Raw genomic sequence first — 26,635 nt, 5'->3', positions numbered from 1 at the left:
CTCCTTTACCCTTTCTGTAGTACAGGTCTCCACGGAGTTCCAAGTCAACATTTCAGTCTTTGATTATATGCCATCCATGGCAGTCCTGTAGGTACTGGGCATCCTATGCCCACTTTCCGAAAGACATTACATGCATCAGAAACCTGGTCTTGTTCAGTAGTCTCTAAAGCTAGACCACATGTCTCATGCTTTTGTGTGCTGGAGCAGTTCCCATGTGCTGCGTGGGGCACACAGAACACTATTGCTTGTTTCCTTACCGTATGACAAGCTGCAAACCAACAGGATCAAGAATTCCAAAAAGGGATAGATCATTTGTGTGGATATCATGGTCTGGATCATGAGGAGGAAATGAAATATATGAAATGATTGGATATGAAAAGATATGAAAAGGAAACATCCCCAAGTTCTGAGCAGTTACTGTCAAATTGTCTTTGGGGAGGTACGACCGAGCTTGTGAGATAAAGGGTGACTGTTGGGTGGAATAAATCATGCCGCTTTCTAAACAAGCAGTGAAAACCAGGCAGTACCTGTAAGAACATTTTCCAGTCAATACAGAATGGAAATTACAATATAGGTCACAATATAGTTTCATTAGCAAATTAGTCACTGTTTTTTTCAATGTTGCAATTTCTGCTATTTTTGCTATTTCAGATTTATATGCATATATATATAAATATGTTAACACCTCTGTCTAAAAAAATCAACATGTGTAGTATAGAAGTAAATATATAAATATAATAGAAGTAAAAATATATAAATAATAAATTCGTTGATCTGTGGTCCACTGTTCATATTAAATTCAATTATCTGTTCACCGTGCAGTCCTAAATACTGTAGAAAGCAACCTACCAGCAGTGAAACTGTAGATTTCAGGGATTTAGCACTTTAGAAATTACTTCGTATTTCGTAATATAGTGGGCTAAATTGTTCTCTTTCTCTCCCCTCCCCTCTCCCAGTTTGACATTATTGCTTTAAATGATGTAGAATGAAACTGTTTTCAGAATCTGCCTAGCAACAAGAGATGCTCTTTCTCCCTCTAGTGGAGGAAACTGTAACAGTTTTCTTTCCGGTTTTGCATGAGTAAACCATCAGATAATGCTATCACAGGTTGGAAGCTTTTCTGAACAAGAATATAAAATCATTTGTGTTTAATGTGCAACATAATTGTTATATGAATACCAGTGTAATAAGAGCTATTTTCATATTAATATTCTTCTGCAAGTGCACCGTTTTTAAAGTGGTCCTTAATTATATGAATTCTAAAACATTTACGTGTAAATATTTACAGATATCTAGACACATTTCAAAACAACAATAAAGGCCCAGCAGTTAAGATTAAAAATAATACCTAATCTCAGAAGTAAAACGCAGCGTGCTTAGTGTTGAACACAGGAACAGTTTGCATGTTGTTATTTGCCAGATCTATCCTCAGTTCAAAAAGCATGCTCCTAAATGCTGAAGTTCATGTTTTAATCCAAATGTTTACAGCATTTGTGGAGTCCAGCTTGAGAAGGAGATTGCCACAATGCTTGGATGCAATGTGCATCTTTCTCTTTTTCAAAATTAGATGTTACAACCTACTCCTTTATTTCAGTCTCCTAATAAAAAAATAATTTGAAGAACAGCATAATATCATCCAAGCACTTAGTATTCATTGTAAATGCAAAATGCTTTTGTAAGTAATGATTTACAGGACTAAGTCCATAATGAGGGTAAGTAGAAAATACTTCCTACGTATTGCTGATTAAACAAGATGTTCCTATAATTGCTCAGCTTCAAGTTTCCAAACTATAACAAGACTGTTGTGTCTTGGTTAGATTCCTGTTACTGTTTTCAGTGGAAAGTTTGTTTTCTTATTCTGCTGCTGAGCTTCTTTTGAGCACATTTGTCTATTTTATGCTTTTATTATCTCACTTTCTCTATTATTATTTTTTCTTTCCCTTCCTTGTTGCCATGCAGAGCTTCACACAGGTAGGTGGAGAAAGCTGAAAGACCAAGGGAATCTGAAAGCCAACGCGTACATGGGTAACTTCACAGTCTTCAGCTTTCAGGACAAGGGGCTTTCTTCACAAGCAAGTGGAGGAAGTTCCTTGAACTATGTCTGTCACTGTGACCATTTTACTAAAAATGAATTTGAGTTTGTGTATTTGTTGTTCTCAGCGAGTCACCAAAGTGTAACAAAGCTACTTAGCTAGAAGTGCTGGGTGAGAGTTCTGGGTTGCTATTGTCTCGCTCAAGTACCAGTGGAAAGTGGATCTCTTAGCAAGGAGGAAAAGCTTTTATTTTCCTGTACGGGGGAGTGACTCCAAGGACTGCGGTGCAATGAGTCACTCGAGTTGTAATTGCTATAAGTAGCACAGAAAAAGAGTGGGGTGAAACAATGCGCTATGAGATAACACAGAGAAGATGGTGGAAAGCTCTTCAGAAATGCCAGTATGGCCTCCTGAGTAATCTGTACTTCAAAATGTCCTCCGGCGTGGAGAGGTAATGGTGGGTCATAAGGATGTAAAAGATATTGCTTTTGTGGCTGGCAGGGCAGCTCTGCACTTCTGTTGGATAGAGACAGGCTGGTGTAAACGCATCCCAGGCTCTGGAATTTTACAAACTATTTACAGCTCGTTTCGTTTAAGCGGTGTTTAAGGGTGCGTGACAGAGAACAAAAAGCAGAGGAGCAAAGTGTGAAAGGGACATTTGTCCACTCACTGTTCATGTGAATGAGGAGAGAAAAGTAATAGATTGCTGGCCAGGATAACATAGTAACGCCACCACACACAGCCCGTATTTGCTGGTTGTTTTCCCAAATGCGGTCCTCCTTTCCCTTTAGTATATAGAAGAATGTAATAAAGGTTATTATTTGAGAGAGAGAAGGAGAGTGCCGGCCCCCGGGGCATTCATGGTTAGTTGTGAACCTTTCCCTGGTTTCAAAATGGAGTCTGGAGCAGTGGTAGTTTCCAAGTTTCTCGCAGATGTTTGGAGATGCCCTCTGATGCACGGAATCAGACTCTACAACTCACGGGGAGTTATAAAGCAGGTATGTAGGCAAGGAGTTCCCGAAGCTAGCAGATGTTCGGGAGGCACTGTCTCCAAACTAACCGATAAGTAGAAGGAAGGGGAGAAATAATTCACTCATGTTAGTAGCCACTAAATTCTGTTATCTCACCATAGACTTACAAAACAAACATTGTTCTCTATTTTAGACCTAAATTGGGCTAAAAGTATTTTAACCCTATGTTTTCCAGGCACTTGTTTTCCTTATATCACCTACACCGCTGCGACAGCTACAGCTGAAGTGGCACCAAACGCACAAAACGGGAAAGGAAAAAAACCCTATCGAAAATACTGTAACATAAATCAGTTGATCATCTGTGGAGCCGCATTAATGTGGGATGCAAATATGATTTTAATACACCTTCATTTGTGTTAAGGAAGGCAGTGGTTGTCAACCTTTATAAGCTTCGCGTTGGAAACGCTTTGTGTTCATGTGCTGAAATGGTTTTCCCCCCACTATTATTTCACTGCTGTTCCTAGCTTTGAGATGGTGATTATTTCAGCCTCTTAGCAGCAGCATTTTCGGGCGCACTTTGTTTCCAAGATTAAATATTGCAAAATCTCAAGATGTTCTGTAAAATCGCACTTGCTTTATTCAGCTCGTTTCATTACTGACCTGACAGCTCCCCCAGTTCGTATTTTTCTAATTTATTTCTTAACAGAAATGTAATGAGACTGCAATGAGAAGCTATAATTAGTATTAATGAGGCTTCCTGGAAGGAACAGTCACCAAAACACTGTCACTGCAACATCTTACCGGCCCTAAAAATAACAAGGTCCCTGCGCCTCCGGCTGCCTCCCTCCCCCGGCACCCACGCGGAGGGCTCGCCGCTGCCGGCGGCCAATGCCCTCCGCAGCGGCCGTGCCGAGCCCGGGCTCCCCTGGTGCTTCCAGCACGCTCCGGCCCCACGGCGGCTCCATGAGGAGAACGACGCGAGGCTTCGATGGCGGCCGCGCGCCCGCCACGCCAGGGGGCGCTGTTGGCGCAGGCGGCCCGGCGCGGCCCGGCTGGGCGCTGGCTCCTGAGCGGGCCGGCTGGTGCTGCGGAGCCCCGTGGCTCCAGGCGCTGACCTCCGCGGCTCCTTGCTCGGGGGGTACAGGCTAGGATCGGGCACATCTCAAACCTTGCTCTGTCACGAACAGGAGCAGCAGCTCGTCGTGTGCAGATGTGGCACACCAGGCTCTTCGGTCGGGGTGAATCGGGAGTAATGCCAGTTAAACCAGTGGAGTGACAGCGGGTCACGCTGGGATCAGACACGGTATGGTTTGATGTTGAATTGTTTGGCAAGGACACACTTTTTTAATACTTACTTTAACCAAAATCCATCTGACAATGTTGCTACTTCGGATGTAGCAAAATAGATTAAACATATTTTTTAATTCCTACGTTATCTTACGCTATTGCCAATTTATTGAAGTTTTGATAGGTGATTTAAGTAAGGCCATTCTAGGAAAAGGGGGTGTATTGTGCAACAAATAATTAGTCTATATCCTTGGAATTCTATAAAAGCACTGAATAACAGCCGTTAATGCTTGTTGAGTATCTTTAGTATGCACAATTCATAGTGCTTTGCAAATCATTATAAGCATTATATTGTTTCACAAACAATGCCATTTACGTCACAGAGAATTCAAGAGACACACTGAGCAGACTGCTGAGAAGACTGGAAATAATGAGCTTGTTCTCCAACCCCATTTTGATGAATCTTTGACCCAAAAAGCGGGCAGTGCTTGATAGGTGGGTAAGGCTGGTAATCCTGGCCTTCTGAGGAGGTTACAAATTGCATGCAGTAAACCTTAGAATCTCTGGTGTTCACATCAGGCTCAGAAAACTACCCCTGGAAATACACCTGACATCTTTTGGAAAGGAGGGCTCCTTGCTGTCAGCTGCAGTATTCTGAGGGTATAGAATGTAGTAAGGAAAGCGTATGCCTGACCTCCATGTCAAAGTTAAATTACCCTGCTGTTTCTCCCCGCAGTTCTTCTGGGGAGGTGGAGAAGCCTCTGGGTATCAACACTGACTTTAACCTTACTCTTTGAGAACAGAATGTTGTGGACTAACTAGTAACACTACTAAATGAGGAGGTCTTCGTTTTCCATAGTTACCTGAGTTTTAGGGAACCAAATCTAATCTTACTCTGTCAATAGCCAACTGCAAACCTCCATTACCTTTTGTAGAGTGAGCATCAAGTACCTTGGCCCGATTCTTCCAGAGACCTCCAGGCAGTTTTAGATAACTGTTCTCATAATATCATTTGTCGGACCAAGGTTTTGACTTACACAAGACCAGAAGAGAAGAACAGTCATCACCCCATTGCCAAGTCATGGTTTCAATGAAAGAGCACAGGGAAAGAAAACTGTTACTAGATCTTTCAACCATTAAATTATTTTAACTAATTTCACCCCCGGTTTAATTCACCACTTATTAAAGTTCCTTTATAAACAGAAGAAGAAATAGTCCTATCCACTGATAAAAAATGGTTTATGAAATACTTTATTTATAGTAAATAAGGAAATAAATTAGAAAGAAGCCTTGATTCTGTAAATGTGTACTGTGACTACAAAAACTGCCAATTAGTCTTTTATATATGGAGTCTCATGAAAGACACGGGTTTCATTATTTCCTATTACAGAGGACCAAGCCCATAACAAGCTAAGATATACGACACATCCTGCAGTGTGCACAACTGGGGCCTAAACGATTATGGAGTATTCTTCAGCATTTTGTTTAACTTATGTTTAGAGAGCTACGTTTGCATTGCAAGTTGCTGCCCATTTTAAGTCTCTTGTTTTGGGGAGTTACTAGTTTGGGGGGGGATATATTTTAGAAGTCATCTGCTTTGCTTCTTCTGAACTTCTGGCCTCTTCAAGATGTTTCAAATTTGACACCTAAAAATCAAGGTGCTTATGACTTCTGATGCTTTGATAGCTGTACAGAGTGGATTACTGTTAAATGTATCTCGATTTAAGTCAGCGCAGTTCATAACTTCTTTGCCTAGAGTTATCTGGAGTGGCCTGCAGCTGCTCCACTGAAATCTGTGGGTGTTTTCTAGCTTCGACACTGAAATCTGTGGGTGTTTTTTAGCTTCGACACCCAGTGAGCCTGGCTGTGCTCTCACCTCGAGGCTATGCAGCTGGTTTTGGCGGTACTTAGCTGGCTATGATAACATCATATTAGTCAGAACAATGAGGAGGCAAAAGCAGAGCTAAAATTGAAGCTTTAAGGATCTGACTCATTCAGTTTCTGGCACAAGGAGGTGCAAATTGCACTTCCTGGGTTTGCAGCACACCTAGCAAACCTCAATTATGGCATACCACAAATGCGCTATGCTGCGAGAAGGCCTGCTCGCTGCCCCAGCAGACATCTAACTTGCATGTTGTTGCTTCTCATTGCTAATTTGATGTTGGTAGCAGCTTATTCTAGGATGTTAGCTGAATGAAGGCTTTGTGTTGCTGCAATTCTCCTTACCCCTCTTGGAGTCTCTGCTCCCTGTCACCTAGAGAGGACAGCTTGTAGTAACAGTATCCTTATAAGCTTCAGTTGGACAGTATCTTGACAGACATAGGGCCCCCATCTTCTTTACCTTTACCTTTTGATATTAATAGGTGGAGTACTAGTAATTGCAGTATCACTCATGGTGGCAATAACCAGCACATTACCTAGTGTTTCTTTTCTCATAAATAGCAATAAACCTGCTTCCCAGACGTGTTCTATCTGCTCCATCAATCAGAATAATTTTATGACCCCATTTCCATATAATTCTATCCAAAACAAGCCCAAAGCTGGCAAGTATGATGGCATCTTGCTGAAAGTATATTGCAGCCCTTTTCAAGTCACAAGCCCTGTCTGAGAAATATCAACAAAACGTAGCGCAACAATGCGAGTCAGACTCAGTATATACTGTGCATTGAAATAGCTATAAGGCATGCTGAGCATGAGGAACCAGCAAAAGGAAATTTGGTCTGCCAATCTGTGATGGCTGTTACAAAGGAGGAGCTTTGGAGGGCAAATCGGACAAGATGTTAGACACATTTTACCCAAAGCCCTTGTCATTACACAAAATACTCTGGTGCAGATACCCCTGCTTGCTCCTGTTTTCTACACAGGATGCCAGCTTGAAAGTCAATAGATGTAGCAATCATAAAAGAGAGTATAAAATGGGTTACAGTAGTAATCTGATTTTAATTTCCTTTAAATTTTTCAGAATTTATTTGTCAGTATAATATCAGTGTAATGCCAATTACTAGTGTCTGGAATAATACAACTAACGTATATCATGGGTTTATTATTTTGCATAAGTCCCCAAATGGATGAGCTTTACTGCTATAGATAGTCTAATTAAAAACTCCAAATGAAATCTTTGATGCTCTTGAAATGAAGCTTTAGTTTCACACATAAACGTTGGTGATGCATAAATGTGTTTCATTTCCTATCAATCAAGTTCAGTATCAACATTTTAAAAAACTTTTGTAATATTGGAAAATCCGCAAGGTAAAGACTTCTACTCTATACCAGGAAATTCCTTCAACTATGGCAGAAGGCTACGGAAAATTTCCTACAAAACAGAAATATTCCTAGAAGAAAATTCCTAGAATATCCTAGGACGGTATCAGTGTGTCACTGAGTGATACACGATCTAGACCTTACAAGATGTCCTGGAATTGTGATGAAGCCCATGAAATGTTTAACTGTTAAATTAAGGTATCCTGTCTCTCAGTGTCTGCTAGGACGATCCCAGCCCTGCTCTTGGTTACTTTGATAGCTGAACAATCTACCGAATTTGGACAGTTCAAAGGTGGCATAAAACTTTGGCATCTCAGAAATCCTGTTTCTTCAGCCAGACAGGAAAACCTGTGGGGCTTTGCTTCACTATTTCTTTCCCACATGTAATTACTATTAAGCTGATGTAGTCACAGTAGTGTAAACCCAGTCCAATATAAGTAAAAGACAGTGATTTCCTTTGTGACAGATAAAAACAAAATCTTGTTTCTATGCCAGCGCCTCAGCCCTCAAGTTTCCAGTGAAAATACCGAGGAAGCTCTGATATGCTGAGTCACAGGCGGCTCTGCCATCCCAGACCATGCAATTAATCTTGCATTAAAAAAAAAAAAAATCAAAATAAATCACTTTTTCAAAGAGTGGCATATATCATAGGTGAAAATACTCTCTGAATTTCTAACCAGACAGGTAGTGTAAGGTTATGTGGCAGGTGAAAGTTTTGTTGTAATATGATAATGCTGAGTGTCTGTATTCAGTCAGTTTCTGTCATTCACGAAAGATTCACTGTGGTAAGACACACTGATATTCAGCATCCTGTGTTTAAGATCCTTCTGATTTTGAAGACTATCTCTTACTAGCCACCTTTACATCTAAGCGCAGAGCTGAGGTTCCTGTAAAATGCCAACTAGCACGGAGCTGCTCCCCATGCTGGGTGTGAAGCCATGTTTGAGTGTGCGGTGGGTAAAGACTTGCATGAACAGGCCCATGACCTTGTTACAGGAGCTGTGAAAATTCATACACTGAAATTTTATGATATGCCTGCATACTGATCTAAATCAGCATACAGATCTAAACTGCAGAGAAGACCTTAAGCTACTGTGTCCTTTTCCCCATACATAGGAAATGACCATCTGATAGATGATGACTAAGCAAAGCATTAGTTATTTATGCACATATAAAGCTGACTTTCTAGGGCCCCTGACAACCACAGGAGACAGTGGTTTAATTTTACTAGGTCTATTCTGCATATTCTAGCAAAAACAATAGCAGTTTTCTGCTTATTTAGTGTATGCTTTCAGTGAGTTCATCCTTCTACACAATAAACGGAAGGTAGAGTGCCTACTATACATATATGTTTATGGCTGAAGTAGCTAAATGCTCCACTTGCTAAACAGGTTATCCTAGGAGACCAGAATGCTGATTTGTGACAATGCAGTGCATCTTTAAAACCAGCTCCAGACGCCAGTATTGACAGTGTTGAACTGAAACTGTATGACTTCACAGAGCCCCAGTAAAAACAGAAACTGGCCTGTGTGGAGTAGTTTGAAGCTTTGGAGCCATAACTCTGATGTGATGTGGTAGTGTGAACGGGTTGACAGGAAGAGGCTACTCTGTGTCCTGTGAGGGAAGCTGTAGTTGCTGGCCACTGCTTTCCCTTTTGCTTAAATAAAAGAAAAAATGATAATGTTTCTCTTTATGTGAAAATCAAGTACACTTTTTGCAGCACATGTAAATCATTTTAAAGCATGATCATCTCTTCTCCATGTGCTCAGAGGCCTCATGTATCTGTGGAGACTACATGTCACTTTTTTGAACCATGCAGACTCGGTCAGGAGATGCTGGCTGTGCCCCATCCATATACTGTCTGTATTCAGACGTATTCTTGAAGATTAACTAAAGGCGAATTATGCAAACTCTGACTATACAGTTTTGTTAAGTCAGGCACTAGATGTAGTACCTGTGTCTATGGCTTACCTAACACCCAACCACAGGCTGGTCTTTGATGTAGTAAAAATCATGCCACTGTGCTCTCAGAAGCAGCCATATTAGCCTGGAAATCTGCTTGGCTGTAGTAAGCCTATGGCTAAGAGTGGAGTGACAGCTAGCCATGAGCAAAATGAAAGCTTGTATCAAAGTTATTACACGACTTCTGAAAACAGAACTCACGCTCTGAAATTAGTTAGCTGCTTCGGAAATGGTTAAACTGTGGTGTTTGTGTGCATACATACTTGCTTAACTGATGGTCACACGGAAAAACCTGAGACTCTTCAGATCATTTACAGTATGCTCCTTGCTTCTGAAATGTCTCTTGTGAGTGCTTGTCTCTGTTCTCAAAAGTTAGGAGACCAGAAAAGTACTTCAGTTAAACACAGGGAGCATCTATTAAAGATGCCTGAAAATCAAACACAAAAGAAATTGCAACTTATCTCAAGGAAACCCACCATTTAACTGCATTTTAAAGATTCTGCATTTAAATAAAATTAAGAAAATATTAGAGGTTGGGGAGCATTGAAATACCAAAAATACAAGACCCTGAGACAGCTGAACTTCAGTGGAGGAGCAGTGCTTACAACTGAATAGTTTCAAGGACGTTGTGCACGTAACATTTTTAGTTACACGTATTCTTACATGTGAGTTTGGTTGGGTTTTTTTTAAGTTGGTAAGTAAAGCCAATTGCTAGTGACAGCTGGCAAAGCCAGTTTCTCTTTAAACGAAAAATCCCATCTTGCTGACTAAAATTTCATCTCGAAAACTGCTCAGAATGCCCATCTATTTGGATATTTGAAACAAACATTCAGAGCAGATTATATTTTACTAAGTGCCAGATAGATACTATAATGAATGTAACTTTATTTTTCTAGTAAATGTAGTACTTCTGAAAGATTCTAGAGTCATAGTTTTGGAGGTTGAATTATTTTAGCCATCAGGGTTATTGCACTGCAAGTTTATTTCCCTGTCCTACCCATCTGTCAACTGAGGAACCATCAAGAAAGCTCAGAAAGCAGCTTAATCTCTTTGTTTATTCATTGCTTTGTCCTATGAAATAGCATCCAATGAGCCAATTTATCTATCAAAAATGGTGGTTTTTATGATGAGGATACTTTTTATTTCCATTCTTTCTATATTCATCTTTCTGCTAACTGGCCATCAAAAGGTGACAGTTAAGGATATGCTTTACAGGTTCTGGTATGATATTCTTTCAACCATGAAAACCAATATATCACTTGTAAAGGTTACAGTAAAATCAGCTAAAAATGTATGAAGGCAAAGCGCTCTTACTGTGGATAGCTGCTAACCGTGCTTGTGGTTGTGGGGTAAAATAGCATCAAGCTCACTGCACAAATCATGATACCTCTGGGGTTGTTTCTGGTTTTGTTTCATTTTTTACAGGACCTGGGAGCTGGCTTTAAAGATCATAAACATGTTCAGTAATTCATCAGATGGAAAATGCTCAGTATCCCGGCATACAGAAAATGTAGTAAACCCCATCTCTTTATACAGTTGATTTCTTTTTATTACTTCAGTCAGGTTGCTAATACCAAAAATAGTTTGATAATGCATTCAAATGAATAAAGAAGTTCAGTATTTCATCCTGTGCCATCACCTCCTCTGTTGTTCCCTCTTCTGTGACCTCAGTGCCATCTGTTACACAGCACAAGTACTTGTGAGAACTCCACGGTTTGTACTTCGGATAATCTTCAGAGTACAAGGAGCAAGTGGCAGAAGAATTTTTACTTTGATGGCACTTAACCAGTGTCTTGCTGTATATGCTTGCCTGTGCAAAATTTACTGCTGGTGCACTCAGTGAAATTCCAAGTCATCGTTTATGTTTGGATTATAACAAAGCTTAAAGCTATCTGCCTATTACTAATAGAAGGCATAAAAGAGAGACCGCAAGATACATTCAAAACAGAACCTCCTTGGAGAACTGTGTTTGGAGCTACTTTTGCAAGAACAGCTTTTTAATTGTATTCTTGTAGTCATCATTGTAATTAGCTACTGCCTTTTCTTGCAGAGATGGAAAACATGCTGGCCATTTAAATAGCTCAAGTAAAAAGGCCAGAAAAACTATCATTACTCATGGACTGCAAATGAGTTTGCATCTTCTGCTACTTCTGATAACAGCTGTTGGAAGACACCCTGATAACACTATTTTACATTTAGCAGCCTTTCTTGTTTAGTTGTTTGCTCTGTACTTTAACCCTGTGGTTTATGGTCAGCAAAACAAAGAGCTGCAAACCAAGATACTCAACAGGCAAAAGACTGGGTGCACTTATTCACCACACAGCCCACAGTCATGACATTGCAGCTATTTCGTTTACTGTTAGGTGACTGATTCTAGATGTAAAACTCTAACTCTGCCACCTTCTAAGAAAGTGCAGCCATCAGTGCTGTAAAATAGAACCACAGAATCATAGAATGTAAAGAAGAAAGCCTCAGATACCCCTGCACAAAGTGTTTTTATGTCACTGGCTGGAACTTAGAGGAATTTGAACTGTTTGACTTTAACAATTTTCATATCCATGTTATTACAACCATACTACTAAGCTTGTTTCGTATTACTACGAAACAAGGTCAAGCAGAAGACAAGTATGAGTTGGCATGTGAAAATGCTATAGGTTAGCCAAGCGAGATCTACACCAGGATTATTTTTTAAAGAAATGAAAGCCTGCTTTCACGGAGCTGTAGTAAAAATGATTATAAAGAATACAATGGAATCCAGCTGTAGGTAACTACTGTCAGATACTAAAGTAAAACTAGTAAATTAAGCTGGGATCATAGCCTTTGTAAATGCAAAATCAACTTGCAGAATCAAGTATCAGAATTGGGTTTAATACTTGGAAAGATGTATGCTCTTTACTGATTACCTTTAGAACAATTAAGATGTTAGTAAACTACCATTTTTTGGTGGATTTGTCCCTTTTACAGTTTAATTCTGAAGTATGTCAAAGTTAGGAAGACAAATCTTACTTATTTGTTTAAAGCAATGAGTTCTTGACCTAACAAGGCTGACACACTGTTGTGGGAACTCTAAAGTGCTGTGCTTGAGGGAAAGACAAGCGTATCTTTTACTTCTTGCTTCCCCACGTTGCCTGTATTCCCTGTATTCCCTGAAAAGCTTAGAGGTTGCCTTTTGGAGTAAGGTAAAGCTAATAAAATCTTTGGGTTTTTATTTGTAGAGAGGCTACCTAGACATAGACATTTGAAATAAATAGACTACTTTTTATCTGGGAAATTTTTCTGGTATTGTCAACCCCACGAGCCCTGTTCATGAGTATGTACAAGAGAAAATGAACTGTAGCTTTTAAATGATTATAAAACTGAATCTGGTGTTCACTTGACTTTTAATATTTAAGATATTAGGGTATGCTTGGTTTAGTTTTGAGATACATCTGTGAAATGAAAAAGTATTTTAAAATAACAAACACAATTAAAAAGAAAAGCTAATATTCTTCCTAATAATAGGATCCCAGAATCCTATCCCATGATGCTCTGAGGACGAAAAATGTTACACTGTCCTTCAGGATAAAATTTCAATAACCACTGTGTTACTGTATGATTCGTCACATACTTACATGCTCAACTTGTGACATTTAAATTTGAAAGCAGTGGCCTTGTGTATGTGGCCTTACTTCTGCAGCTCTAACAAGCAGATGAAAAAAGAGAAGAAGAAAACTGCTTATTTAGCAGTGAGTTTACATGAACCAATGAGATTCTCCACTGAAACCTAAAGTACAAAAAAAAAAAAGAGGAAGTATGAGCCAAATCACTTGCCAAATTCTTCTGTAACTGGGCAGCAGATAAACTGTTTTCACCTTGGCATTTATTTTAGCTTAATATTATCATAAGTGCAGCACAATTTGCACAGGATCTGAAAATTAAAGCCAGCTGACAATAAGCCCCACTTTGCTATTTGGAATGAGCCCCGAAATTTATGTATGATCATAGAATCACAGAATGGTTTGGGTTGGAAGGGACCTTAACGCTCATCTCGTTCCAACCTCCCTGCCATGGGCAGGGACACTTTCCACTGGATCAGGTCACTCAAAGCCCCATCCAGCCTGGCCTTGAACACTTCTCTGGGGCATCCACAACCTCTCTGAGCAACCTTTTGCCAGTGCCTCACCACCCTCACTGTAAAGAATTTCCTCCTAATGTCTAATCTAAATCTACCCTCTTTCATCTACCCACATGACATGGAGCTGTTGGAGCAAGTCCAGAGGAGGGCCATGAGGATGACAGGGGGCTTGAGCACCTTCCATATGAAAACAGGCTGAGAAAGTTAGGGCTGTTCATCTTGGAAAAGAGAAGGCTGCATGGAGACATGACAGCAGCTTTCCAGTATCTGAAGGAGGCCTATAAGGATGCCAGACATAGGCTCTTTAGCAGAGGCTGTAGCGATAACACAAGGGGTAATGGGTTCAGACTTATCAGGGAAGATTTAGGTTAGATATAAGGAGGAAGTTCTTTACTGTAAGGGTGGTGAGGCTCTGGAACAGGTTGCCCAAGTAAGTGGTAAATGCTCCATCCCTGGCAGAGTTCAAGGCCAGGTTGGACAGAGCCTTGGTCAACATGGTCTATAGTGAGGCGTCCCTGCCCATGGCAGGGGGGCTGGAACTAGATGATCTTAAGGTCCTTTCCAACCCAAACCATTCTATCATTCTGTGATGGGGAAAAAATGTTTCCTGCCTTGCAGTATAACGTAAACACAGAGAATGATATCCAAGTAATGACTTAGGACAAAAATGGCCCAAGGTTTGGGTGAAGGCTGGGCCCTGGTTGGAGGCTAGTGCTGCCTGGCGCAAGGCAGGCAGCTGCCTCGAGCTGCCGGCTCTGTGCTGCTCACTGCTGCCCTTGTACAGCCACCACAGAGGGCCGTGGACTGGGCTCCTCTGCGAGGCCTTTCAGGCTACTGTGGGACTGCGCTTTTCTGAGTGCTTGTTTCAGCCTAGAGTTCAGTGAAGAAAGATACCACAGCATGTCAGGAACAACACATGAACTGTAAAGTGTACATTCACACCTACTGATATGTCTTCCAGAGATGTACGCATTTCATCATCACTGAAATGCTGTGCAAAATATGAAAACAAACTATATAATGGTATCATAGGTCCATATTCACAATGGAAGTTAAAAATTATGTCAGACATACTAGAAAATAAAAGAACAAAGACATGGGGTTTAATTATTAATATTTTTTTCACCATAAGAAGATTGCAATTCTGCTACTTTTCTTACTTCATTGTGTTATGCACAGTGTTGAAGCAGGGGAGGGGAGAGAAGATGAGGAGTCCTGCTACAGGGAGGTGGGGAAAGTCCGAGCCGATAGATGGAAAATAGTGCTGTCTGTTTGAAGAGTAACGCGGTATGAAGCTGTCCATTCTGAGTATCACTTAACAGCATTGCAAATACAGTACCAGATTTAGAATAACCGCAAATTGAAACCTGAATAGTGGTGGAAACTGTCATCTCTACAGAATTTTGGTAACATGAGTAGGGTGATCGGGGTGGGGGGGTGTCTGTTCTGACTGTCTTGTTCACAACTGCTTGTTGCCGTGGCAAAGTCTTTTATGTCCTAGATATCAGGAAGCAGTTTTCAATTTTCCTTTTCTATGGCCTCTTTCGGGTTACAGCCTTAGGATCATATGGTCCTAAGTTCAGTCACTACTGCAGGTTTATGGTGGCTGCTGTAACTGTAGTAATTTCGGTGTCTTTTAAAGGCAGAGTTTACAGTTAAATTAAATTCCAGTTGATAAACTTTTAGGCAATACCAGATTTTTGCTTGGTTTAGTCATTACTGAGGTGATTATAGACCACAAGCTAAGGTAACCACAGACTTTTTCAAACAGATATGCTCAGCAAGTTACGCTAAGAAAGATGCTCAACATTCCAGAAGCATCAAATCCTTTTTTTCCAATAAAGCTCCTCCTACTGAAAGCGAGGGGTAATGCCAATGGATTTTTTGTCAAGTAGGCAAAAGCTAATGAGGAGTCTAACTCATTTCTGACTGTTTTCCCTTACCCATATGAGAGTTTTAAAACTGCTACTCTTGCTTTGTTGTGTTTTTATGCTTCAACTATTTTGTCCTTGCTCTTCCTCTGCATTTGTCCAGACATTGGTCCATTTTATAGCAGCGGAGAAGCTCAAACAGCAGAAGCAGACAACCTGCTTTCCCACAGCAAGGTAACCACAGGATTGAAATGGATGACAACTACCTGCAGTGTAGAAAAAAGCAACATAGAGACAGGTTGTCTGCATTCTAATCCTTTTCCTTTTGGTGGATTATGACTGTTATTGCTGCTTATAATATTCATATATTTTCTACTGTTAATGAAGAGGATACCCTCTGATGATTTATACAGAAGATTTCAGAGTGACGAGGGCTGTTGATGGGTTATCATTTCAAATAATACAAGTTCAAACACCTTGAAGTGCATCTTCAAGCTCGCCTTCACTACAGATGTTCCACTGTCCTGCAACAACACTAGTTCCAGGAAGCTCTCTCAGGCAATGTGGTTTTGCCCACACATAAAGATAGGGTGGGAGATTTTACACATGCTGATAGGGTCTACATAGGGTGGAAGCTAGACAGAATAGACCAGCAAATATATTCTCTGCCACAGATTTATTCTGGGATTATGTTTGCTAAATTTAGATATTTCTTTTATATATACTTTAGCCTTTTAGTACTTCTACTCTGAAATAAAGCCGGCATGATGTATATTGTGACTATCCTCTCTAGTGTCTTCAATTCATAAGGTTATAGGTTTTGGTGATACACCTTGTTTTCTACAAGCACAACAAGTAGTGTGGTCTCTGACAGTGAAGCACTGTGCTTTTTAGTGCAATTTTAATTGACAGAGATCCTGGAAATCAGGTTAAACCCTTACTGATGTATATTCAGCCTGGTTCCCTAGGCCTAGAGCTTCAGTAGCACTTACAGTAGGACCACAGTGACCTCACTGAATGTGCACTGATGTAACAGATTGAAATTCAGCTTGAAAAAGAAGCAAATAGATTCCGGCTGCGCAAAGAGAAGTTGAACTTACGTGATTACTTTCCAAAACAGATTCACTCACAGCGTTAGATGTTTCCAACAAAACTGGTTAGCGCATTGCTGGCAAAAGATTTTGTGAGCATGCTTTGCTTGGATTTTTCTGCTTTGTCAGTGTGGTTTGGAACACAAAGGCTATTGTTTAAAAAAACATGAATGTTAATTCACATTCCATTGCTGGATTATTGCACAGGGTGTGGAAAGAAAAAGCAAGCTCTGATATTTAAAAATAAATACATTGTTTTCTTTTCCCTTTCTTCTTCCTCATGCCTGGTTCTCCTGTATTTTAGTATTTCTTCTGTAGACTATGCTCTTTGAGACACTTGGGTGTCCTCTAGCTCTTTTAAGCAAATGTAAGTGCATCCACAGCTGTGTCTGTACAATAGAACATAATAGAACATTTCAACTGGAAGGAACCTACAGGAATAATCTAGTCCAGCTGCCTGTAGATCATCTAGCAGAACTATATAAATTAAAAAGTGAACTTAACTTACAGAATGAATTTACTGTCTGTGAGCAGCAGCACCTGCAATATACCTGCTCTGAAATTAGAAGGCAATTACAGTATGAAAATCCATATCCAAGCTATTCCAGAAAACTCTGGATGCAGTCTATACCACACTACCACCATCTTTTGATTGTCAACCCCAAACCATATGTTCCAGCTGCCTCCGTAGATCTGGGTCTAGCATTCACACAGCAAGCAATGTGGTGAAATGGGTGAACTGACTAATATAACCAGAAATAACCTTACCAAAAGAGGGTTAGTTTTCAGTTGAAATGGTGAGCTGGTCTGACTCAACATGAAACCTCATGAGCACTAAGGCTAGCACAAGGAGGGTGGGAGGAACAGGACACAAGAAAAGGAAAAGAGTGAGACTCTTAGGGACATGAAGACATGAATAAGCCTCTATTGGCCTCACCTGGATCCTCCCCACCTCTGCCCATGAGCTCTATTTAAATTCAGGTGTACCTATTTCTGTTGCAGTCATGTTTGTGTGTGGGTCTTATTGGCTTGTTGTCGGTTGTACTGACTGCAGATCTGTGGACTGACTTTCCAGCTTCCTGGTTTGATCTCAGCCCTGCTCTGGTATTATAGACCTGCCTGGAAATCATAGGGCTGTGTCTGACTCTGTCCTGCAGCCATCAAGGTATCAATGTTGGAAGAAAGACTAAGAATTATTTTTGTCTAGAATAGAGTCCCTGATGTTTGGTAAAGATGAAACTGTTGCGTGTCTTGTTGGGCCTATATTAAATCAGATGAAGATTAGTGAGTGCTGGATTAAGTGTTTTCCAGGATGTTCAGTAAGGAAAATATGCCAACACAGCTGTTAAATAGTTTTGGGATTTTTGTTGTTGTTGTTTTGGTTTGGTTTGGAAAATAAGCTGGAAGCGTTGAAGGACGTTGAAATGGTACTTTGAGAGGCAAAGGTTTGCCTTTCTACATCTACCTTGATGTTTTGAAGAAAAGTTGGATACAGTCAAGTTGTCCTCTTGTTTGAAGTTATAAGTAATAAGAGTAATACAGATGATTGGCTGAGGCCTAATGGTCATTACTTAAAATATTATTTGCTTTTAGACTTGCACCTGAGTGAACTAAAATAACCTAGTTATAGCAGATACGTATCTACATAAGCACCAGTACTTTGAGTTTATGAATGATCCTGTGAAGGTCAGTGAGAATTACAAAATAAAAGAATAACTGAAAGAAACTTACTTGCTATTAGTCCCCACCATCACTGTTTTCTTGACTGGTGAGCACTTTCTCAGAGTAATTATGAAAGGCTTCCAAAACCATGATATGATGGTTGTATCTGACATTCCACTTCCATTTTTTTGACAACTTCTCGTTTGGGATAACCCACTTGTGCACGTGGTTCTGGGTTCCTTTCCTGAGCAGATCACTTAACCTCTCCATCTTTTTCTCTTTCCATCAATGAAATTAGCATAATAATGCTAATTTATCACAGGCGATAGTTAGGCTCAATTAATGCTTGTAATGATCTCTGAGACTGTTGGATAAAACATGCTGTAAAAGTGTACTATTATTGTTAATAGAGCCTTTTGTACAACCACACTCTAACAAAGCGTTACTACTGCTCACTTGCTTTAGTCCTAAAATTTCGTTTTAATTCATAAGGACATAATGGGATACAACTTTGTGTTGGTGCACCCATTCTCTTCCTGACTCATTCATACCATCAGAAGAACAGTTTCAGTTCTGAAACATGGAGGAGCTGTGGAGTTTATATGAAGAGAAATGATGTAATTTCATAAGTGACTTAGAACTGAAACCTTTTTAAACAGGCCCTCATTTACACTGACCCTCAGTCCTGGCTGAACATGGTCAGACTTCAGGGACTGATTTGTAGAACAGGTCTCTTAAAAGGAGGAGCCTGGCTAGTTGGGAATATAAGTAGTCCTTAACCATGGAAATGATGGCAGTGTAAGAGTGGTAGTTGATGAATCTTGTATGCCATTGGAGGAAAAAGATCGGTAGTCTAGGATTCACAACTGATGCTCTTGGGTTTTGGTTACATATGCCAGGTTAACACTCGGAAGATGAAGGCTTAGAACTCCCCTCCTATTTGTCAGCAGCAGATGAAAAATGAAGGAACAAGCTTCACAAGTGGACATGCTGGGAGAAATGGCTTCAGCAGGTCTACTGGCCTCAAAGAGGAGCCCACACTTAGCAGCATAATAGGTAGTTGAGCTTGAGCAAGTAAACTTGAAATGGATTTTTTTTTGTTGCATTTGTTCTATATTTGTTAGACTGTTTGGAGCTGTGAGACAGCAATCTATACATACAAGGTTTAGGAAATGAGATTTCTCTGTCCTATTACGTGACATTTGATTTTATCAAATGCTGAGCAGTTTTCTTGGAATTTCCAGAATATTTTCTCTTCTGTTGACATACTTCAGCTTCATAACCCTGCTTGTTCTGGTACTCGTATTATTCAAAACTGATTTCTTGGTATTTTTAATGAGAAATGTGTGTTGTTCTTATCTCATCTCTTCTTCAAAATAGCTGAATAGTTCCAAATCAAACTTTATGGTGTGGGGGGAAATGAAGAATTGAGGGAGACCACGTCCACAAAACTGATCCTGCTTCAAGTCATATGTTTGAGAAGTCATTTTCATCAGGAATTGATAAAAGCCAATCTTTTGGTGATATGAGGATATGATGAACTTCCTTGTGCAAATAGATTTTTTTTGTTGTTGTCTGCTCTGAAAAATTTTTCTTCCTCTCCCCCCCCAATATTTATTGCCTTATTTGTCTACTGCCTAATATTAATAAGAATGATTCAGCAAAAATGTCTGAATCTCTCTTCAGGATTTCATGTGACAAAGTGAAGCTTCTTTCCATATGAAGTCTTTGAGTTTGTTGGTCTCTAAATGAAAAGTCTGGCCCTCAAAACTAGAGGAGGAGAAATAACAGGAGATGTGAACATGAAAGTGCTGATCAACACAAGGGAAGCACAGAAAAAGTGTAGGTATGAGTGTCAGGCAAGTTGTGCCATTTAGTACAGAGAAAAATAGAATTGATAAGAACAGAGTAAAAATAGAAACCTAAATTCACTATCGGGTAAATCAGCTAGGAGTGATCAGAGATAGAAATCTGAAACCTTTGGCATAGTGTCTGGCAGCAGTTTAGAAAGTAAATAGGGCCTTTAGGAGGTATAATTAGAGGGAGCGCCCAAGCTCATCAGTAACTGAAGCATTAATCAGGGAAAAACCAAGACAAAGCTACTTGTTATTGCTAACTATCTTGGCTGTCATGTTACACAAAAAATACAGAAATACAACCTGTAAAAGTGAGTGCAAGTATCTATAAAGGCAACACTTTCTTCAGTTCCTATGGATGGATTTACAGTTTTAAAAGAAATTCTCTTTGCCAGTTTTTACAGTCAATCCCACGTGTTCCAATACTTAAAGATTTTGTAGTTTATAGACTACTAGACTGTAAGCAGCTGCTAAAAGTGTTTCATGAAAAAGCATATACAGCACCTCAATGTGTCTTAATACATGACTTCTCTGTGATCCTTCGGTTTAGGCAAGCCCACGCTTTTTCATAGTCTATATATATATAGATATATGATTGCAGATTTATAACACATTGGTACAATGCAGTATATCAGTATACATTTCATAACACTCAGGTATTTGCTGCTACTGTAGAATCTCACTACTTGCCTTTTGTAAGAGGAACTGCTTTTAAATGCTGCCTTGCTTAATTCTGTAGTGCTGAAAGCATCCCCATCTAACAAGAATCTTAGACCACTTTGATATTATTTCTGATGGCCTGTTTCTGTGAGTGTGGCAATTAAGAACGAAGATGTGTAAATCACATACAGGAATAACTCAGCACAACTGTTTTCTGTCCCAGCAAGTAATTGAAGAATTTGTCTAGCCATACAGAGACACAGAAGGAATTCTGGAAAAGCCTGGGAAAGCACTTAGCACTTAACCGATTTAGTCTTATCCTTGGGGCAACTTGAGCTAGATGCGTACAGAAATGGAAGTCCAGGGCATGTTAGCTGGATCAGGTATAAAAGTGCTTTACTTTGGCTCTAGAAAGGCAATCTGTTGAGATTCTATCACCAATCCTTTTCCCTTTTTCTCTCCACATTTGTTTTCTGCAGCTTAACAACAATTAGCTGAGGTTTCAGTACTGAAGGAAGTAGCTTCTAAGTCATATGGTAAGCAGTAGGATTCCCAACTGAAACCAGGACAGAAGTCATTTGACCAGCAAGTTCTAGCCTGAACGTCTGGGTGTATGGATGCTTTACCGAACATGAGTGTTAGGTCAGAGAATTTAAGCCATGATCAAGGGTTTGTGTTTTCTTTTCCAAAGTGACTCTAATTTCAAACTGAGTATTTGTGAACAATGTGGTTTTCTGCAATAGCACTAGTGGAATGAAGAGACAAATAAAATTGATGCAGCTAAATTCAGAGGCTGAAACAGTCATTCCAGGAGCAGGTTTGTTGAAAGGCTGTAGCTGATTCTGGAATGCACTTTTGGAAACACCCACCCTAGATTCCCAGCTGTGTTTCATGTCCCCCTTGTCACTGCTTTGCAGGGGTGGCCTCATAGAACAGTCAACTACAGTTCTTGTGGGCTGGGACTGACTCTTTTCTTTGTTTTCTGTATATTGCTCATTTACTTGGCAAACAGTTAAAAAGAGTGGCCTTTTTTTTTTTTTTTTTAATATGTAACTAAGCAAAATTCACACATCCTGGGTATCTTCTATAGCTAGAGAGACAATTGATTCACTTGGTCCAGCTTGGGCCTGTGTTGTATAACGGCAAGTGAGCTGATCCATGTAAAACTGAATGTTTGTCACTTTTTTCTCAGTCTGACAGTCATCTTTCAGATATTTACTGCTGCGAGGTTGGTGACTGGCAGAGTTCCCAGTCTATCAGACTGCCCTCACGTTTCCTCCTTAGGAGGACAAGGTGTGGTAATACTTTCAGGTAAAAATTAGTACAGTTTTAGGGACTTTATGTGAGTCTTTCTTTCCACAACCTATCTCCTTTCGCTTCTGCTCTCCAAATGATCAATCTGGAGGTCTAGGACTTTTCCCCTAAGGAACCACATACTGCAAGGTGGAGACTGCAATGCCAAGTGATGCTGGGACTCCTCATTCCTCACTGATTTTGACAAGCTATAGTATGTGAGGAGAGATTAGATGAGTGGTGATAAACAGAGGAAGGAGCATCTTTGCAAATAGGAAGCTCGAAAGTGGGAAAGGGTACAGCACAAATGACCTGTGATACCCAGTGAGGACATCTGAAATAGCCCTGCTTCAGGCTGATTGAATGAAGAACTGACATAAGCTCATAGCATGGGCTGAAATAGTCCTGACCCAGCAGAGTCAGGGAATGTTGAAGTCAAGAATCAAGAGAGCCAGTGCCTTGGTACTTGGCAGAAATCAGGTTAGAACTTAAATCCAAGTTTCTGACTAAGAAATAACATATGAATATGCCTCTACCTTGAAAATTTGAGCCTACATTATGAAACATGCAATTGCAATTTTTTGATTTTATTTATGTACCATGCTATATATTATGCAGCTGTAGAAGGGCCTAAAATTTGATTTCTGAACTGAAATTATATTGAGTCTGAAGGAAAATCATTGCAAATCTAAGCTCAGAAAATTATTACTGATCACTGAAAATGGCCCATTAAAGCAAGGGCATAAAGATTTAACAAGCTCACTTCCCTATTCACTGAGAGATGTTTATTCTTCTGCTGCATTCACTGACAGAAGGCTTTTAATATTTCCTAAGTCACACAACCCAAAACACCTTGCTGCATTTCTCCCGGAACAGTATTTCTCTGGGAGAATGAGAATGCTGACATCAGGAATGCAGAAACAGATATATTTGTTGCGAGCCTCTGCTGAAATCAGTCTTTTGCTGAAGATCATTGCCTTTAAACAAATGTATTACTTGTTTCCAAAATTGTACTATCATCCTTTCTTATAAACCTGAAAGTGCTATATAAGGCCCTTCCTGAAATCTATAGGACCTATGCCATGGCTTTAAACAGGGCATGACTAGCTTGATCGTATACATTTGACTAAGAGGTGAACACTAAAACCCCCCTCAAAATTAATCCACATTCTTAATTTAAAGTTGATACATGGTGGCATGTAAATAATCAGGCAGCTCTTACTTTAAAAAGCTTGAAACAACAAAAAGTCAAATAAAAGGGTTGCTAAAATCCTAACTTTTTTTGTAATCACATATTGGAATAGCAGTTGTTTTTCCTGGTCTGCCTTTTTGCTGGCTGGGTTCCTTTCTGTGTGACAGATGTGCTATTTATGGAAGGGGATTCTGAATATTTTAAAGCACTGACTGTTAGGATCATCTCATTCCCAGCCTTTAAAATGAAGAGAACAAAATGCCAAATAACTTCCCAAAGAAAAACCTCAAAATGACATAGATATCTATTTAATCATTAAAAAGGAGGACAAAAAAGAATCAAAATCAGATTATTTTCTTACAAGTGAATCCGTACGTACAGCAGTCTGGTTGCTGCTGTGCAACATTTTCTGATTTAACGCAATACTTGTTTTTAAAAGTGAAAAATAATACCAAGTGCTCTTTTAGCTAAAAAAAAAAAAAAAAAAAATCACAGCGTATACAGGTTCTTAGAGAGATTATGTGGGAGAAGAGTTGGCTGCTTTATTTCTCAGCTCTATCGGCAGGTCAAATGAAAGATAGTGCTTCTCTTTACAAAATCTGGCCTCTCAAAGATCAATTTCAGCAGTTGGCCAGAAGCCATTTATATTCAGTTACACATATAGTGTACAGTGTTTACCTATAGAAATCTTTCAGTGCAGTATTTTCAGGGCTAACATGTTAATCTTCACAATTCTGTTCGTGTGTTGGTATCAGCTTGCGCATTCTGCAGGTAGAGAGATGGGGAGCTGTGAGAAGTCACTGAGATAGCGTGTGTGGGATTCTGCTCTCTAAACAGGTACATCTTGTGGTTTGTTTTACCCCACCTGATGGGTTAGCCTTCCGGGAAGGTAATTCAGGTTGTAGTAAACTGTGGCATGGCTGTCTTATTCTCCCCTTGGAGACACAGGGACAATGAAAATACAACCAGTTTTGCTTATTAGGCATTAAAAATCCAGTTAACAGTTTTTAATGCCTTCCCCCCCACCCCCACCCCCCCATCGACCCCCCCGTTATGTTTTCCTTTATGTTTGCAAAATACTTTATTGTATTTTGAAGTTTTCCAGCAAAGAAGCTTTTTTATAAAACATTTATAAAAATCTAATTCCCACAATTACTCTTGCAGTCTCTGCAGAGGGTGATACCAATTTAACATATGCGGCTGCACAATATGGATGCTATTAATCTCGGAAGGGAATAGAAAGAAGTTAAGTAGGTGACGTGAAATTGTTAATTATGATTATTATTTTTTGCAGCTGTGGTTTAATATTTCAAAATTTTATTTATTTTTTTTTAAAGACTACAGCCCTTTAGTATCTGCATTGACCTCCATGATGTCAGAATGTCATTGTGCAACCGTAGCTAAGAAAAGCCTCCGAGGAGAGAGAGAGGGGAAAAAAAAACAAAGGAGCTTTGCATCTTCCAATAACATGAGATGTGCATATACAGTACGCAGCATTTTGGAATTCATACTGTGGTAGTGAGTTGTTGCTTTCAGTTTGATTAGACGATCATTGTTTCGTTTTCCTTGCTTTGACAGTGAGTATGCTTGTATGCTGCTTAAGTCTTCTTAGTGCAATCTAGGTCAGTATACTTAGGATAGCTTTTATGTTCTGTAAGTCTGACAGATACCGTGCCTGACAGAGATCAGCACCAAATAATTTTAATTTATTATATCTGAGGCTGGAAAAAACCTTATAATTAATCAGAATTGTATACCACATAGCACCTACTGTTTCTGCATTGCAGATATATTTAGCTCTAACACTGCTTGTGGTTAACAGGGTGTAGCGTAGACACAGACAGCTGATCATGCAGTCGAGAGACCCTGTGCTTGTGTGGTTTGTCAATACTACTCAGGATTTTGATGAACTGTAAAAGAGAGAAAACGGAAAGGAAAGAAAAAAAAATGTTTTATTTGCATGAAAATCAGACATTTAGTTATGTTCTTTTTTCTATCATTGTCTTTTTATTTTAATTTTGAGAGTTAAAAATTATGAAAGCACAGCAAATGTATCCAGGATTTAATATGAGCGACGTTAAATCTTCCTGCATCGAGAGGATGTTGCTGTAGTCAATCCAGCGTTTCTCCAATAGGCAAGAAGATTGTTTTGTTTTCCTCGGCAGGCGGATTCAGCCATTGCACAGGCAGATTTTGATAAGAGTTTGAAATGCCTACTACTGTATCATTGTAGAATTTGGAGTTTGCTAACAGTATTAAGAGACTGGAGCTCATCTTGCATCACCAGTTGATGACAATTTTCTTTGTTCCCTCCCACCCAGTTGAACCAAGACTCTGTAGCTGATACGCAATGTCACTTACAACATTAATCAGATACTGCATTTAAGGTGAGCTGTCCCTTGCCTCCTCCCTTACCAGAGCTGTGCTGCAGTATGTATCTTACTTCTGCAAGCCTAAAATGGCAGGCAGGATTAACGTTGCTTGTGCTGTGTGCATGCTGTGTATTGAATTCATTATACTGTGCCTAGTATCTCAAATGTGAGTATGTAAATGGTCTGTGTGCCATGTCATGCAGTAGGGAAGACTGGTCTGTGCTTCATTACAGGCTTAGATATTTGAGCATCACCTTAAGAATTCTTTTTTCATTTGCAATGTGGTGAGCTGTTAGCTTGTCATCACATTCAAAACTACATTATTAGCCCTTCGAAAGGGAGAAAAAAAAAGCAAACTGTGCTTCCAGATGGTGTCACCCTTTTTCTTCTTGCGTTTACTGTAGTTTAAATAATGTATATTGTATTGTTAATTAATGTGAATATCGAATTAAAGCACTTGAAACTTACATATTTATTATGCAGGTAGGAGGCACGTCGAATCTATTTTTAACTCTTACGCAGTCCACGTTGTGCAATGAGCTTTGGTTGTTGAGTTTATATTTTCAGCTGTGATATCAATAGGCTGATTTTCAGTAAATGTGACAAGTGGCCTTTGCAGTGGTCAGCTCCAAGCTTTGAACCCTCTGAGGAGGAGGGAAAAAAAAACAACAACCTTGTGTTGCAGTTTCGGGAAACCTTGGATCGAGGACGTTGTGTGTTTTTTGGGTTTTTTTTTTTTTTTCCCCACTCCTGCTTTCCCTATTGATAAAGTCGGCTCTCCTGATCATGGTCTATTCGAGCTGCTTCCCATCTGATTTTTCACAACTGCTTCAAAAAAATTACCAAGACGACCAAGAATAGAACTTATCTCCATTGCTTTACATAAAAATGGCTGGGTGCACTGCCATGCTAACACTGCTCTAAGTGATACATGCAGGTAGGTTGAGATTTGCATGTTTTACTGATTTCTTCGTCAGTGTTGCAAGAACATGAAATGGGCTTTGGAATGT

At 39.7% G+C, this 26,635-nt stretch overlaps 1 protein-coding gene across 1 annotated transcript in view; it reads left to right on the top strand.

Annotated features, from left to right (window-relative positions):
- Positions 1-17,603: 17,603 nt before the first annotated feature.
- The window catches only part of ZBTB38 (zinc finger and BTB domain containing 38), a 32,892-nt gene continuing 23,860 nt past the window's right edge, over positions 17,604-26,635 (top strand). The window contains exon 1 of the mRNA XM_065674944.1: positions 17,604-17,755. The gene's annotated coding sequence lies outside the window, so the exon portion shown is untranslated. The remainder of the gene's footprint in view (positions 17,756-26,635) is intronic.

This window comes from Lathamus discolor, chromosome 3 (genome assembly GCF_037157495.1).
Source record: "Lathamus discolor isolate bLatDis1 chromosome 3, bLatDis1.hap1, whole genome shotgun sequence".
In the NCBI taxonomy this organism is placed as follows: domain Eukaryota; kingdom Metazoa; phylum Chordata; class Aves; order Psittaciformes; family Psittacidae; genus Lathamus; species Lathamus discolor.
Note: the sequence above shows the minus strand (reverse complement) of the source record. Positions and strands in the feature narration are given on the sequence as shown.